This window comes from Castor canadensis, chromosome 5 (genome assembly GCF_047511655.1).
Source record: "Castor canadensis chromosome 5, mCasCan1.hap1v2, whole genome shotgun sequence".
In the NCBI taxonomy this organism is placed as follows: domain Eukaryota; kingdom Metazoa; phylum Chordata; class Mammalia; order Rodentia; family Castoridae; genus Castor; species Castor canadensis.
This window is the reverse complement of record NC_133390.1, coordinates 47457834-47470508: the sequence shown is the minus strand read 5'-3', so window position 1 is coordinate 47470508 and position 12675 is coordinate 47457834. Positions and strand designations below refer to the sequence as shown.

Genomic DNA, 12675 nt, shown 5'->3' with positions numbered 1-12675 from the left:
TGTTATTTATGCAGATCTCTGGGGTGAGCTAGCACTCACCTGGTCCCACAGGCTTTGTTTTCTCAGAGTTGTCCTGTGCGGCGGCCTCTGCCACAGGCTTTCCCCTTTCCAAGCACTGGGAAAGGTGACACTGCCCCGTGTTGTCAGGCCTGCGTGTTTATTTACAGTTCACGTGGGAAGTGGGTCTTCCCTCCTCTCACAAGCTTCCCTGCTCCTGGTTGCTGGGCACGCGCCCCGCTCCCGCCAGAGCCTCTCCGGCCCGCCCGGCTCGTTTATTTACAGTCCCGGGAAGGGTTCCCTTCCCCCACCCTCTTTCCAGCGTGTCTTAACTGTTCTTATTGCTTAGTACTCAGTTTCTCTTTTTTTCCCGGGTGGAGGTCAGTCTGTCCAGGGGGCTATGCTGCTCTGGCCAGGCTTGTCTGTGGGGCTACCGCGGTACCGCGAAGCTCACCTGGTCCGCGTCTTCCCAAGCCCTATGGGCGCCGGCCACTGGCGGCCCCGGGGGCCCTCCTCGTTTCTCTGTTTAACGTGAAGTGGAGATTCTCTGCGCCGGCTGGAGATGTGGAGGAGTCAAAGTTATGCCTTTTCTCGGTGATTATGCCTGCAAAGTGTGTCTCCAGTGTCTCTCCAAGATTTCACTATAGGAGGCTCGCTTTCTGCTTCCTACCTCTAATCGCCATCTTGGAATTCCGAGGAATTTATTTGATATGTCAATCTCTGTGATTTAAACTTTTAGTGTCTGGCAGTTTGCAGTGCTTGTCACTCATTTAATACATGAAAAATGATAATTCTACATGAAAATGATAATTCTTTGTGAAGATTTCATAGCACCACATCATTACTTTTCAAACTAGATTCATTTTCCTTATTTTGACATCTATCTACTCTACAGTCTACATCTTGTCACCTTGCTTTATCCTGTGACCCTCAGGGCACATGGGCATTTTCACTCTTCTTTATGCAGTTAGTTCAATTAACTTGATAGTCATGTTTCCCTTATCCAATATAACTTCTTTCTCTATTTCAATCCTGCTCATTTTGAACCTAAGCACAAACACCTCCATGAGAAGCTTTTCAATTGTTTGTAATTAAATTGAATTTTCCCCTTCTTGACCTAAATGGTACTTACCTGACATTAAAAAAACAATTTTTACTTTATCAGGTATGACTTGTATGTTCTTAGATTGTGTAATTTTATATTTAGTAGCTTTAAAGTATGGATCAGCTCATAGCTGTTTGCAGAAAATCAATCTTAATACACAGCACATACTCATTGCATTGGTTGCTGGAATATACATAGGGACTGGAAAAGACAAAGGAAAGAGAAAAATTAAGATGTGTGCCAGAAGAGACCAAGAACATCTTAGATTTTAGAAATGGCTCCTGAAAAGGAGCTCATAATCTATTCAGAAAGAAAGACATATATTGCTAACCAGGGTACAATTCAGGCTGTGATATATAAAAGGATCATTATTTTATACAAACAGAGAGAAATAAAACCTGGCAGACCTGTAGAAATAAAAAAAAGATTTCTCAGTGATAGTGTCATTTCAGATAACTGTTGCAAGGATAAGTATGGTTATAATTCTCTGAGATCATGAGGAAAAGTGGCCTAGGGAACTTCATGACAGAAATGTAGAAAGTTGGAAAAGCAAGACAAAATAAAAAATTGGATATTAAAGTGGATTGGCTGAAGCTTACACACACAATAGGGGACACTTAAAAGTGAAATAGGGGATGGAGAATTAGATTGGAAAATCTACTTTGTTTCCTCATATTTACCTTTTCTGTTTCCACTGTTTCAATGAATCTTCTCTCTGTTAAGGTCACAACAAACTCCATGTATCATCCAAAGAATATCTAATTAATTTCTTTCTCAAAATGTAGGGTTTGGTAAAACACAAATTCTCCTTACTTTTAGCCTCTGTGATAATAGTTAACTGTATTTATCTTCCTAATTGTCCATCTCTGTCTTTTGTGATAGGTCCTATTTCTCCTTTTCTTTAATGATACTTTTGTTTCCCTGGGTTCTGTCCTTGTCCCCCATCTTCTTTCATTATATATTCTTCCTTGATTATCCACCTCATCCAACCTTGAGATTCAACTGTCATCTGTTTCCTTATAGCTTCAGTAGAAGAGAAATCACAACCATTTTGTTTGTTCACTCAAACACACAGAAAATGTTTTAAATACATACATATTCTCCTGTAAATTATATGGATGTGATGGTACACCAAGATATTATGTTTATTGCTAGACATAAAAATGGAAATTGACATAGTAAAAGATTGAATGAAAGAAATGGTATAAAGTTTTTTTTCTTTAAATGTTTCAAAAGTATTGTTTACTACTAATATACTATTGTTAATTCAAATAATAGCAAAATTCAGTGAAAGTGATAATTTATGCATTACTAGTTTTCAAATATTATTTGGGTGGTGTGATATATCAATTCAAAGATATGGTACTATTTATTTTTTTTTAAATATTTTTAACTATCAAGTAGTAATTGTACATATTTATGTGTGCAGTGAGATAATTTGAAATGTGTATAGGATCATTGTAAATACTACTTCTACCATATTAAGTGTTTATCATTTTCTTGTCCTCTCTGCTACTTCTTTAGAAAACATGTCATAAGTTGTTGTAAACTATAGTTATTCCCCTTGTCAATGAACCCTAGAATTTTTTTAAAGGTATTTTGTTCTAATTTATACATTTCTTTTTTTATTTTATCATTCTTACATTTACTCACTTGTGTATACATTGTTTGGGCTTCCTCCCCATGCCCACCGGCTTTTTCTCCTGTCTACCTATGTTTTGACACTTGGCATCCAATATTTCCTTACTCTTCCCCCCCTGTTTTTCTGAGCCCCTAGTCATTGCTATTCTTCTTTCTTCTATGAGATCAATCTTTTTTGACTTCCCCATATGAATGAGAATGTATACTATTTGTCATTCTGTGCCTATTTCACTTAATAATATCCTTCAGTTCCATCTATTTTTTTACATTTCCCTGATCATTAGTGATGTTTGGCATTTAAAAAAACATTCTTGGCTATTGGTATATCACTCTTTGAGAAATGCCTATGCAAATAATTTGACTATTTTTAAATAATATAATTTACGATTTTGCTCTGTGAGTTTTTCATAGTTCCTGTGTATTATGGAAATCAATCTCTTTTCAGATAAATAGTTTGTAAATCATTTCTGCTGCTCTGCAAGTGTCTCTCAAGTCTTTTGATTGTTTCCTTTCCTGCACAGATGCTTCTTAGTTTGATAATATGTATTTTGTCTAATTTTGCTTTTGTTTTTTTTTCAGGACTTGACTAAAAATAAATATTGCCTATTATCTTGAATTGTTTCGTGTCTCTCCTAGTAGTCTCACAGTTTCAGGTTTTATAAAAAAGGAATTATGTCATTTGTGAGAAAATGGGTGGAACCATAGAAGAGACTAGAATAGCAAGTAATGAGTGGAACCACTTACTTATGTTAAGTGACATAAGCCAGTCTACAAAGACAAGTATTGTGTGTTTTCTCTCATACGTGGAATGAGGGGGAAAAGAATGTGAAGATAAGAGGATAACTATTAGGGACATAGAAGGGAAAAAGAATGAAAGGAAAAGAATAAGTGGATAATAAAGGTGGTGAATATACACAATAAATCTAAAAGAAAGGAGGACTAGGGAGGGATATAACAGGAAAATAGATGTGGATATGCTGGTATGGAAATGTCATCATAACTCCCTTTACTTATACAGTTAATATATGCTAATTAAAAGTTTTAGATATTTTGTTTAGGTCTTTGACCAATTTGGAGTTGATTCGAATACTTGGTGAGAGATAAGGGTCTGGTTTTATTCTACATATGGACAACCAGTTTCGGTATCATCATTAGTTGAAGAAACAATCCTTTTTTCAATATATGTTGTTTTGGTGCCAATATCAAAGATGAGTTGGCTGTACATATGATGAATATTGGGGTTCTTAATTCTGTTTCACTTGACTATATCTTTGTTTTATTCTAATATCATGTTGGTTTGGTTGCTGAAGCTTTGTAGTATATTTTTAGTTCGGGTATGGTGATGACTGTAGCTTTGATAGTTTTTCCAGGATTGCTTTGGCTATTTGAGGTCTTTTATGATTTCATATAAATTTTAGGTATGATTTTTCTATTTCTATGAAGAAGACCATAGGTATTTTGATGGGGGGATTTCATTAGAGGCCACAACTTCAATTTGGAGCTATAAAATTGTTATTATATGCCTTCTTTTCTGCACCACCTCTAATCTAATTACTGTAGTGTCCCCCTAATGATAAGAAAACTGTTTACTCAAAATCATGTGCCGTAATTCTTGGCTGTAAGTGGATGAAGTTTCACAGATCCTATACCACTTCAGGTTTTCTGGAATGCTTATGCTCTAAGCTATCATTGTGAGTGACTATAAATGTTTTATGTGATGCTACTTTATTTAAGTGAAAGTTTTGCTGATCAGCCCTGACATGGACAATGACCATGATCTTAGTGACATACTAAGTTGTTATTTGAATGATTTCAATGTTGGGTCTTAATTTTTATTTTGTGTTAAGATTTAACCCAATTTACTCCTGCTATAACAGTACTAAGCATGTATCTGAAGGAATGTAGGTCAACATACAATAGAGAAACTTGTATACCTATGTTTATAGCAGCATTACTCAAGAAAGCCAAACTGGAATCAGCTTAGGTGCCTTCAACTGATAAACGGGCAGGAATATGGTGGTAATTGGAAGTGATGATATTAAGAGAAATAACACAGACTGAGAAAGACAGCGTCACATGCTTTCTCTCATATGCAGACTCTCAACCAAAAAAATCGCCTGATTGTAAAAATAAGGACTGTTTAAGTAAGAGATTCAGGGGGAGGATGAAAGAAAAGTGTCATTGGGAGGAGATTATAATTTTAGTAATTTATACAGGCATATGAAACCCATTTAAATTATTTAAAAACATGGTGGGGGGAAGATAAGAAAGAGTAACGGGGATTGAATTTGATCAAAGTACTGTCTCTCTCTCTGTCTCTCTCTTTCTCGCTCTCTCTATATATATGGAAATACCACAAAAGTCCTTTGTATAATTAATGTAAGCTAATAAAAAGAGAAGGAAAATTATTAAATGCAAGAATGAAAGGGGTAACATTACTACTAATATTTCAGAAATAAATTAGCGTATAATAATATTTTGAACAATTGTGTGCCAAAAAATTAGAAAAGATCTGAAATAGACAAATTCCCACAAAAACACAAATTACCAAAACAGATTCCAGAAGAAATAGAAAATCTAAATAAAATCAAAACAAGTAAGGAAACTGTCTTTGTAGTTTTAAAAACTACCCAGGCCAAGAACATTTTACAAGTGAATTCTACCAACAACTTTTAGATTTAACACAGAGTTTTAGATTAACCCTTTCAAAAAGTTGTAGAGGGAGTAAAATTTCCAACTCATTCATTAAGTATCACTGATATCAAAGTAATATCAATTATATCATTGGTATAACAAGACCAATTATGTGTTATGAATATAGATATGAAATGCTCAAAAATAGTTAACTAACACAATAACATACAAAAAGGATTGTGCATCACAATCAAATAGAATTTGTTCCTGGAATGCATTGTTAGGTTATAAATTACAAATTAAGACAATAAAGAGATTTCTGGAATAATACCTAAGTTATAAAACTAGATAAAATAAAACATGCTAGTCAAGACTTGGAGCAAGAGAAACATGCATTCATAGTTTGTATCCTGAAATGGCCTAGAAGCAATTCATTGGAAAAACAATAAGCACACCTGTCACTTAGATCTTGGTTTCTAATACCATTCTCCAATAAAAGTTACTAGGGCTCCCTGACAAAATGGTTGACTTTTAGGAATGGGAGAAGGCATGTACAATATGAAGCTGGTCATCTTGTAGTGCCAGAATATAAAAACAATGTTAAAAACTTCCCCAAAGCAAGCAAAATATGTCATCCTATATGCACAGTGGTATATGTATGCACAGAGACACAGGAACCAATGGAAACAGATTCCAGTGTCCAAAAATGGAATGATTTGATCATCCAGATTAATAATTTAATATGTGATTCTAATCTAAGACATTAAGTAAATATCTATTAGTACATATTGATGGAAAAAAGAGAGAAAAAAGAAAATAAGTGAAGAAAATAAAATTATTCCTGTGTATAATTCCAAGTAATTTATAAACTACTTTGCCTCCAAGGAGTTGATGCTCCTCCACTCTTTAACTGTGGTTGTGTACAGTGACTTCATACCTACAGGAGAAAGCTAGCAAATGCGCTCTCAGCCAGGTGGTCAAGGTCAACACCAGCAGGTATAAGTAATGCTAAAATCTGTCATTGATGCAATCTGATGAAATGGCAATTTATCTCTGTTGTCTTCATTTCTAAAACTATAACGTTGTTTAATGAGAACAAATATCATAGAAATACTAACTGAGGGACATTCTACAAAACACTTGAGAAGTACTGCACAAAATGTGCAGGGCTTCTGAAATATAGAATTGCTGAGAAACCATCACAGTCAAGAGGAATCTTAAGAGATATTATGAGCTATAGTGTGGCCTCCTGGATAGAATCCTGTAACTGAAGAACATTAGGGATAAACTATAGAAATCTGAATGAAGTATGATCCTCAGTACATGATGGTGTATCATTATTGGCTAATTAATTATCACAAAAGTGCCACACTACCGCAAGATGTCAATAAAATATAGTAATGAGTGTGGTGTGTGATATATGGGGACACTGCAGATTTATTGTGTATGTATGTTTATAAATCTGAAAGTGCTATACATTTTTAAAAATTCACTTGAATTTCCCAAAATGCTTATACTCAGCATGAAAATCACCATTTCACCTCTAAATGTAACATTAAATTCAAATGTTATATTTGATTTAAGCAAGGACTGTCAACAGGGCTGTGGATTTGATGAAATGGTAAAGTGATTGCCTAGCCAACACTAAAAAAAAAAAGATAAAAGGATAGACCCTTCAAAAACTACTGGGAATCAGAAAATTCACTCAGTAATACATACAGATTAAATTTTACTTATGTACAGATTAGATTTTAGTTAATAAGGAATTAAGTTATATTTACCATGGAAAAATTTGATGGGCACTGCCTAGCCAAGTTACCAAATGTAGCATGGCTGGTAACAATATGAAATGATATTTTGGTTCTCTTAGACCTAAAGACCTAGCATAATTATTACTGGTATAGTTATTTAACTTGAATTTAGTCATGAGGAAACATCAGAAAAATGTATATTTCACAGAGTATTTTGTGAAATGTTTGGCCATAATACTTGAACATGTAATGTAAGCAAACAAGAGATTAATTTAGATTGAAAGTGGGTAAAAACATTATATAACTGAAAGTAAATAGGGATCTTTGACTGAATACTAGATGGAAAAAATAAATCACTATGGGGTCATTTTCTGTGTCATTGGAATATTTGTATATCAAGTGTATATGAAGTTATGTTAAATTCTTGGAAAAATACTTTGATTGCTAATGAAAAGATTTGTTCCTTTGAGATATATGTTGAAGTTTTTATTGTTAAAGTATCACAATATCATCAACTATGTTTTTATTGCATATATGTAAATACATATATGTGTGTATATCTTAATACATGTGGATTAACATTTGGAGATAGGCAAATTGTTAAAAATTTTCAGTGTAACAAATGCTTAACAATTGTTTCAAAGTTTAAGTGGTTCAAAATGAAAATGGATATAGTTATCTGATTCTGTACACTTTTTGTAGGCTTGAGTTAATTCCAGGTAAAATGTAATTGATCTGCTTTTCTCTTGAATCTCTGCCCTGTGTCTCCACCACTCCATAGTTTAGATCCTTGTTTCATCATGCTACTCTTTGCTTCTGCAGCGTACAGCATGATACCGTGGTTAGGATGACTGATTCCGGAGCCACACAGCCTGAGTTTGATTCTGAGTTCTACCATTTTATCTTTGTGTACAAGTTATGAAATATCTCTGTCGCTCAATTTTTTTAAAATATATTTATTGAAAAGTAAAATATAGGAATGTGGATAAAAGAGTTAATAGAGTGTAATAGTGAAATGGCTGCCACTGAATAATTATTTGAAATATAAGAGTGTGTAAGGAATAAGTTAGAATATAAAAGAATGAATACAAGAGTTTGGAAGAAACATGAACATAGCCATTTGTTTTTATCAGTTGTAAATAAGGCACTTTTATGATAAAAGCTTAAAGTCTAAGATGATCATGATGAGAAGAGATATTTCATTCCAGAAATTTTGTTTTTTTATTCTGTAGTTCTCTCTATTATGCTCTGTTTGAGTGTTCACTCTTTAGGCTGGTTTTTGTTTTGATGGCTAAACTGAAGTAGTGAGAGAATCCAAAACCAAACACCATGATATTTAGAGAGAGCAATATTATTTTCTTCTGGATTTCTTAAAAAAAAAAAAAGAAACTTTTTTCCAGAAACTTCCAGAATAATCACCTTGTCTTACTTTCTCCAAATAAGTCATATGTTCTTACATCAACAACAGATGTTTGGGACTCAGTGTTGCTAAGGATGGAGTGGGTGATGCAGAAATACTAACTGAAATCGTGGTATTGTTAGTAAAGGTCAAGGAAATCAGTGGAAGTAATTATGGCTAGAAACATTCACTAAAATTGAGAGTGTATGCCTTCCAATTAATTCAGAGTTGCTCAAATTTTCGGTCTCTTGATTCACTCATACTCTTAAAGCATATTACACTGCTTTTGTTTGTGTAGGTTATGGCTATGAACATTTACCATATTAGAGATTAAAACTAAAAATTAAAAATATTAATATTCAGAAATAAAAACAATAAGTCTATCATACATTAACTGACATAAGTAACATAATTATATTAGAAATACTTTGTAGGACACACTTACAGAATGCCCAAATAGGTCAGGCATTGTATGAGTAGTGGTAATATAAACTCAGATGTGAGATGGTTGATGCAGGAACAAGTTAGGACTTTTTTAATCCAGCAGTTACAAACTACTTTGTTTTTCCTTTAAAAATGTCTGTTAGTGTGTACCACTGTCATTCCTTCAGCTGTGTTCAACATCCACTCTCATCTGCTGATATGTAAATTTTTGAAGTTTATCTCATTCCCAGCACTTTCTAATCAATCAATTGCCCAAATAAGTTTACTTAATTTACACAATCATGTTATTCTGCTGCCAGGAGGACTCCAATATCTGCTGCCTTTAAATAAATTCATATTGCTGGGGTTGGCACTGAAGGTTCCCAGTAACTTCATCCACCACCCCTCCCACATTCACCAAGACCTGTCTGCAACAATTTTCCACCTTTTGGCTCACCCCCACTTTCCATTCTCAGTGACACACTCTTTTCCATAAACATTGATTAGCATTGGTTATGCTCATTTCATTTTCTGTATGTATCAAATTTTTTTCTATCCTTTCAAGTATAATTTAATTCTTATGTTACATAAGAAATAAATACCATAAATAAATAAATATAACCTCTATTTTCTGAATACTGAAGTATGTGGAGAAAAGACATATAGATTCAAAGTCACACTTCACCCATCTTACCACAATGAGCTTGGTCAAGCTACTCAGTATCTGTGTTTGTATTAAAGAAAAACTTGAAAAGCCAATTCCTAATTAGTTGGTAGAAATATATATGAAAAGTCTAGTGTTAGCAGATGGTATGCCTTCATTAAGTTATATTTCTTTTCCTTTGTGCATTTATTTTATGAACAAATATTTCATTTTAGATTTTCTCTATGCTGCTGCCTGATTTGTGATGGAGCAACATTTTCATCTTTCATTAATGCCATGAGCATATCAATAGTTCTCATAGAATCAATGAAAGTTGTTGATATTCCTAATGACCAACAAAAGAAGCATGATATGAGGGAAAATACTTGATTTAATGGATATAGTCAGTAAATACATTTTCAATAGATAAACAAGCAAACTGCATAAAAATCAAAATCATAGAGAATTTCATTATGAAGTGCATCATTTTAAACCACAGAATCATAAAGTACCAATATACAGATACTCTATTTCAGAGAATTTTAGAGTAAAAATTATTAATGCTAATATTAATATACAATATTCTTGATTAGACAATAAATATTTTGGATTAGCACATATTCAAAAATAAAAGAGCTAAAGTCAAGTTGCAAATCATATCAAATATTCAGTTTACCTCAAATCAATGTTGCTACTTAGGATTAGTGTCTGAAAAGGTGATATGTGTTGAGACTTTAAAATTGAGCATGAAATAGAAATTTGCCAATGATATTAAAGGAAAGCAGGCTTTAGTTGCACTACTTTTCTTCATAGCAATTGTTGGATTTGTCAGACATTGTGTATCACACTGATAGTCATGAATAATTCTCCTGAAAGACTTTAGTACCTTATATTTTCAAGTATGTTCTACCAGAATCTCACCTTTCCAAACTGTTTTGACTCAAATATCATATTTTAATAATTTAATAGTTGACAACAATGTGGCATTTTTTAATTCTCGCTGTACATGCATAATTAAGTTGCAACCATTTTTTGCAAAGGGGTGATACTTGTTCTGAAAGTAACAAAATTGTCTCATCTTCATTAATCTTTTCATAACATTTATTAATTCCTAATTTCTTAGACTATAGATAAAATGATTTAATAAAGGAATCACTGCAGTATAAAAAGTAGCAATGGGTATATTTTTATCCCCTTCATTAACTGAACTTGGCCAAGCTTACATGAAGATCCCAGAACCATAGTGTATTGACACAGAGAGAAAGTGGGAGGCACAGGTAGATAAGGCTTTGCCTCTTCCCTCTTTGGATTTCATTGTGAATATAGTAAAAAGGATATAGAAATACGATATTAGGACTATGGTGTCAGTAAAGGTTTGAATTAACCCTGCCATAATGAATAACATCAATTCATTGACATAAGGGTCAACACAAGAGAGTCTATATAGTGGAAGGACATCACAAAACATGTGATTGATTTGATGAGACCTGGAGAAAGTTAACCTAAATAATAGCCCTACTTCAATCAGGGGATGTAGATTTCCAGTGATGTAGGATCCTGTGATCATCTGAATGCAGAGTTTCTTGGACACCCTGGTGTGGTATTGCAGTGGGATGCATATGGCCACATAGCGGTCATAGGCCATTGCTACCAGAAGAAAGCAGTCTGCAGTATCAGCAAAACAGAAAAAATAAAACTGTGCCATGCATTCATAGAGGGAAATCCTCTTTTCTTCAGAAAAGAAGTTTTCTAACATCTTGGGAGTGATGGCACAGGAACAGCAGGCATCCATCAGAGCCAGGTTTCCCAGCAAGATGTACATTGGTGTGTGAAGACGACATTCCGTGGAAATCAAGGCTACCAAACCAAGATTCTCCACCATGGTGATCAGATAGACGGCAGAGAAGACCACAAACAGCAGGGTTTTCAGGTCTGGATGATCTGTAAATCCTGTGAGGATGAATTCAGGTGTCAAGGAATAGTTGTCCTCAGTCATTCTTAGTTTTTCTGTTGAGAAAGATATTAGTAAGACGTAAGATTTTAATTCAAAGCATACAATTGTCTATTAAATTTTTCTTTTTATAATAGAGGTAGAGGAGTTTCTCCTTCAAGCATTTCCTGCTGTCTGTGGAATGAAGCTCCCTATATTTCTTTCACACATTTGTTTTCTTAAAGTTCCAGTATTTCTGTCTTCGTGCTGTGACTCTCCAAATTGATGAAGATCAATTTTTGAATTGATAATTCCAGGGAGGATACTTAAAGAGAAAAAAGCACAACTTTATGTACTTATGCATGGAAAGTATAAAAACTTAGGGTACTACTATTTGCTTCATTGTTTCCAAATAATTTCACTACCACTTTTTTAAGATCTCTAAAACAAAATGAAAGCTGTTTTCCTAAAAATGTGTCTTTTTGTACTTACAAGAGTGTTTTTATATATTGTACTAAAGGAGAGGTGATTTTAGAAAACATACTATTTTGAATGTAATATTATAATATTATTGTTGTGGGAGTTTGCTAGCTGAGATACAGGACTCTGAGGCAATTAGCAGGAAGCAATGTTTTATTGTGCCAGCACACACTCAGCAGACTCATGTCCAAAGACTGATTCCTGAAAACAAAAGGGTCTCACCTTATATACCCTTGCAAGCAGGTTACAGAAGCAAAAAGCAAGGTCTAATCCATATATGGTTATATTTAATTTTATTGGCTACTTTACCCTAGTGCTATGTGACTCCCTCCTCTCTGGTGCTACATGACCTTCTTCATGTTTAGATTTCTCAGGTTTTCTCTCTGCTATGCCATCCCTACCTCCCTGCTACTTTTTTAGGACTGAGGCCTAGACTGTTTTCTTCTGATCCTCCTCCCTGCTACATTATAAGATATTAAAATATCTAAATATGTTAGATATTTTACAAAAACCACCAAGGACTAAATGATAATATTTATTTTTAAAGAAAATTACCTTGAAAATCTAAAGATATAAAAGTCTCTAGATAATCACCTCATCTTTTTTTGAATGTCATCAACATTTTCAGAAATTCTTACTATTTCCATACCAATATCCCTGTTTATTCTATCC

General features: G+C 33.8%; 1 pseudogene; it reads right to left on the bottom strand.

Moving 5' to 3' along the window:
- Positions 1-10533: 10533 nt before the first annotated feature.
- On the bottom strand, positions 10534-11589 carry LOC109680366 (olfactory receptor 5K3-like; annotated as a pseudogene).
- Positions 11590-12675: the final 1086 nt, after the last annotated feature.